Here is a 5,546-nt window from a genome sequence, read left to right on the forward strand (position 1 = left end):
CGGACCAAAGCCGCCTAGGTCGAAAGGAACATCAACACGGTTCCTATCCATTATAACCATGACCCGCCCAAACCATTTAACTTCACGGGTCATCTCACTCGTTATCTCACCCGGATCTAAATTCGTACCACTCAGATCTATTGGGTTCCCGGGTTTCTTAACCTCATTCTCCCAGTCTTCGAAAAAAACTCGTTCTCGAGTCTTGAGAACGCCCAAAAGATTATTGACAACCCGAGATAAAAAACCAACTCCTTTATTCTTTTTTATGGACAACTTGAAAATCTTTAAAGAAAACCTTGAAAATTTCAAAGGCAAGCCATCATGTTCAAACGGAATATTAACTCGTCTCTTGCTCACTTTTGAAATTTTCTTGGAAGCAATAGTAGACGCTTCTCGCATTAGGCATGGAATAGTAGGCTTTTCACTTTGAAAATTGCCACCCGGGTAAAAGGGATTACCATTTGGACTAACATACAACTTTTCAAATGGACTGTGAACATTTACGATCTCTTCTAGAGTGGCACTAGCTTTTTCATTCCCAACACACTCTATATTCATTTGTTTTTCATACAGTGGTAATGGTTCACGTGGGCTTTCAAGCAAAGGATGCATGGACCCAAAGTTGCCAGATAATATATTCTTATCAAAATTACATTCAAACTCGTTATCAATTTGAGTGAAGGCCACCATTGGATCTTCCGAGATTAATGGCTCTCCACGTGAAACACCATTAATATTTGGAGAAAGTATATCTTCATTTTTCGAATAACCATTCTTTAACTTATTTTTTGACTTTTGATTCGTAGAAGATATCACAATATTCAAACCTTCCTCAATTATTGCCGAACCTAATGGAGCTTCCAAATCAACATAATTCTCAATGCCACAAGTAGCCAACCTATTACATCCGGTAGTCACCACCGTAGAGATAACCACCGACGAAGTTTGAAACCCGATGCCAGCCTCTACACCATTTAGGACCACCGTATAAACACTATCTTCAGCCACCGTACCGCCGTTAATAAGCTTTTGCACAAATGAATATTCTTTTTCATCGAAATCAATCCCGTCTTCATCAAATCTGGGTTTGTCTTCCGATAAACACTCTTCTTGATTGATCGGTTCATAGAACCGGGGTGGGTGACGGCCAAACGAATGCTTCTCTCCGTCGCCACCTTCGTCCCAGACGACGGTGCTCGACTCGGTTTCCGCCTTACGCATATCCCGTTGTAACTCGAGATCACGAACTTGTTTTAGGAGCCGTTCACTCTCTTCAAGATCGCGGACTCGTTGTCGGAGTCGTTTGATCTTCTTAAGATCCCGTGGGTCGGAACAAATTCCACCGCTGTCTCGGTCGGCGACTCTGCGAGCAGGATGTTGATCTTCTTCACGAGCACATGAATAGAAACCCCTCATTTCGTTGCCTCTGTCAGCGAATCTACGAGCAAGAAAGTATTCATCTCCATGTTGAGCCATTTGAGAACCAAAAGCTCTGATACCATGATACCAACTGATGCAGTTTCGGTAGCGATCAGTGGCTCGAGAGACTCATGATTAACAAAGACGATAAAAACGAACCAGAGGTTCCAAGAACAATATTATTTTATATAACTTAAACAAAAACTGAATAACAAAGAAATCTTAACACCCTATTTATACTAAAAGAAAAGGAGATAAACATGAAAACGAGATAAATATAAAATAATAAAAGATGAACTAATAATAAAAAAATTATCCGATACTCCTGCATCAATTTTAATCAGCGTTACTTACATGGTAATACTTATCGGAAATACTTACATGGTCAATGTGAGATTACTAATGATATCCTAAACTAGAAAATAGATATTCATTGACGAATTTTACCGATAGATTTATTAATGACAAACAATTACCAATTAGGATAGTTATATACGCTTTTAATGATGAATTCCGCATATAGATATTTTTATGTATATCGATAAATTGTTATATTGTAAAAAAGCATGACCAAATCCTAAAGACCAATTATTTTGACTTTTGAGCTTTCAAATAAGCCAGGTTTTACTCCCTTTTAGAGCATCTTCAACCGGGCACCACATTCTGAGGTCCAAATGCACGCATATATAATTTATATATACAATGATTTTTAATAGTGTTTGTAGATGCCCGGCCGGTGTTGTAAAAAAGTGAATGTTTTTTTAATAAACTTTATAATATGATGCAGCTGTTTGAGAATATGTTTGAGATGCTCTTGTAGTCGGAAATTGGTCATTGTTGGCCTGAACTTAAAACATAGCTATAAAAATAAATTTCTTTTATTCTCCAAGAATGTTTATATTTTTGTAAACGAGATTAATAAAAAAAGACAAAAGCTAATGATCAAAGTGTTAGATTAAATATGATATCGGAATCCAAATTATTATTTTATATTGCATTTATCCATATTATTATAATCTAACTAGATGATAAACTTTATTCCAATTAAAGACCTAAAATCCTTTCAGCATCACCTGTTTAAACACACTTGCATGCAACACTTCTACGTGACATGTTTAGATAAACTTCAATTATTAACCCTAATTAAGAGGGTCGACCTTGACTGGGTACCGACCAAAGCAGTCGGACCATGCTTCGCCCGTACAACCACCTGGTGGAATAGACTTCAACGCTCTCCAAACCACACTGTTAGCCTTAAAACCCGACCCTAATGCAATCTGCCAAACACGATCCCCCTTCGAAACTTGACCTTTAGCCTCCATGTAACCCAACTCATACCAACAGGAACTACTTGACGTGTTTCCAAACCGATGTAACGTCATCCTAGATGGTTCCATGTCCCACTCCGTTAGATTCAAATTCTTCTGAATCGCGTTCAACACCGCCTTACCACCCGCGTGCACACAAAAATGGTCAAAAGCAAGCTTGAAATTGGGTACGTATGGTTTCACTTTCATCCTGAGTACCTTCTTTTTCACTAGAGTCATAAGAATAATAACTGCTCGGAAAATGGTAGCACCAAAGGTCCTAAAGTTTTTATATTTGTCTTTAGGGCGTCTCCGGCAACCCTCATTAGGTCCCGAGAAAGTGAAGCTCCGAGAATACCCTTGTCATCTTCTATGTGTTGCGCGCTTTTGTAACTATTATCATCCGCTCCTTTATGTGTTCGGATCGTATGGACTAACTCGTATTTGGATAGGGCTCGATCTTGGTTCTTGTTGGAGAGCATCACCGCTGCACCGCCCATCCGGAAAAGGCAGTTTCCTAAAATCATGGAGCGTTCATTGCCAACACAACAGCATACATGTCAAGGTGAGTCTTGAGGAGATTTTGGGCTAAGTCGATAGAAATAAGACCCGCACTACAACCCATTCCACTCAAGTTGTAGGCCAAGATATCAGGTTTGAGGTTATAATGGTTAACGACCATGGAGGTTAAAGACGGGTTAGGGTTGAAGCCACTACAGTTCACAATCAGAATACCAATATCTTGTGGTGTGATTCTAGTCTTTCGAAATAAAGAGTCGAGTGCCCATACATGACCATCTCGGCCTCAGCTAGAGTTGCCTCCCAATTTAATACCGGGGGCTGACTCGCAGGCCCTGGGGGGATGTATGTCTCGTCCCCTAATCCCGAATTGGTCATGACGCGTTCTTGAAAATAAATCGTGTCTTGATTGAAAAGTCCGATGTTTTTGGAGCCTTTCAAGATGCTTTCAATGGACATTTTAAGGTGGTCTTCGGGCTTAAAGCAAGTGAAGTCAACGAGGTAGGTTGGTCTCGAACGTTTTGCAAAGTAAACTCGTGAAATAATAAAGACGGTGGTGATGATTGATAAATGGTGGAGTTTGAAGTGAAGGATATAGAGAGCGATATGAATGAGAACTAATGGGAGCAAAAGTGAATAGCCATGGGTAAGTTTCATGTATTTGAGCTCTAAAAATCTTGTAAGAAACTAGTTACTTTTTTATGGAATTTGCTGCTAACATTGGCCATTAAGAGAAGAAAGGCTAAACAAGTGAGATGCATGAGGGGAGGAGTTCACTTATAAAGGGAAAGAAAATTAAAGTTGGAGGTGATAAAGGAAGTCTATCCTAAACTATCAATGCTAATTTATTGATCTAATGCCCAATCTATAAAGAAAAAACTAGTGTTGGAAAAGTAATTGTCTTTCACTCAATCATTCCATACAAATGATTGATATATCCGGGTTAATTGAAAAAAAATGTATGTGAAGGAAGTTAATTTAGGTTCGTCAAAATGTCTTTTAGAAAAAAAAATTATAATGAACTGATTAAACAAAAAATATTAAAATAAACGATGTTTGTAAATATATTGCATGGTTAGGTGGATATGGTGTTGAGGAAGTAAAGATTACGAGCTTTCTATGAATTAAAAATTTGGGAAAGAGGAGAGACCCCACTTGGGAAAATTGACGACGGTTTAACATGTAGTTTTGTTTTTGGTTGTTGTGATAGGTGTTTGAGGTCTTTGTTGTGTTGGTGTTCTTTGTGGTGTTTGATGTAAGTTTTGTTTCTAGTGTCTTGCTAGCTAGTCGTTCAAAAAAAAGGTGGATATGGTAAAACCATCGTGATTTTTAGATATTGTGTTAAAACATGCACAAAAGTCACAACAAGGGTGCAAAATTTCAACAATTCGTATGTAATCAATCTCAAGTAGAATTAACATTGTTAATACTTTGAAATTCATGCACTCGTTATGTGCGGCTGAGAGCCCCACCCATTTTAGATGCATTGTGCGGGGAGGGATCTTTGATTGTAGATAGTTTGCTCAAGGCTATTTGTGTGATGGATAACTTTGGGGGGGGAGGTATCCTAGGGTGTTAGCAGAGTTTGTTGTGTTTATCCCTCTTACTCCATTGCTTAAACCGGACAATGGGATTAGACCTATTGCCGTATGGTTCATTTTGAGGAGGTTGGTCCCTTAGGTGGCTATAAGGGATGTCGGGATGGAGATTGCTAAATACTATGTGACTTTCAATTTAGGGTGGGAGTCCCTAGTGGGGCCGAGGCTGTGCTCCATAGAGTGAACATGTTTCTAAATCAGTTTCACTTGGACGGGTCATTGGCTATGCTTACTGCTGATTTTTCTAATGCCTTCTACTTAGTCCATAGGACGGCCCTTTACAGGAGGTTCGAAGTTCATGTCCTTCTATTTCTCTATGGGTGGATTTTGTATATGGTCCGTCGACTAGGTGTGGGTGATGCTTACATTAAGTCCACCATTGGGGTTCAACAAGGGGACCCTCTTGGGCCTCTCCTTTTTGCCCTGGTTTTGCATTCACTTGTTCACCAAATCAGAGATCGTTGCAAGCTTCTCTTCCATACTTGGTACTTGGATGGTAAGGTTATCGGGGACACTAGAGAGGTGGCTAAATCATTAGATATTACCATGTCCAAGGGGAATTGTTTGGGTCTTTAATTTAACGTTAAGAAAACAAAGTTATTTTGGCCAACGTGTAATGGGGTGAAGATGCATTAGAGTTGTTCCCTTGTGGGATTGGAAGGACTGATCTTGGTGTGAAACTCCTTAGGGGAGTTATAAGTCG

The 5,546-nt window shown here is 39.3% G+C and overlaps 1 pseudogene; it reads right to left on the reverse strand.

Annotated features, from left to right (window-relative positions):
• Positions 1-2,558: 2,558 nt before the first annotated feature.
• LOC143530224 (3-ketoacyl-CoA synthase 1 pseudogene) lies at positions 2,559-4,059 on the reverse strand (annotated as a pseudogene).
• Between the last annotated feature and the right edge of the window lie 1,487 nt (positions 4,060-5,546).

This window comes from Bidens hawaiensis, unplaced genomic scaffold, assembly GCF_021521415.1.
Source record: "Bidens hawaiensis isolate Kalapana, Puna unplaced genomic scaffold, B.hawaiensis_p1.1 tig00008869_1, whole genome shotgun sequence".
NCBI lineage: Eukaryota > Viridiplantae > Streptophyta > Magnoliopsida > Asterales > Asteraceae > Bidens > Bidens hawaiensis.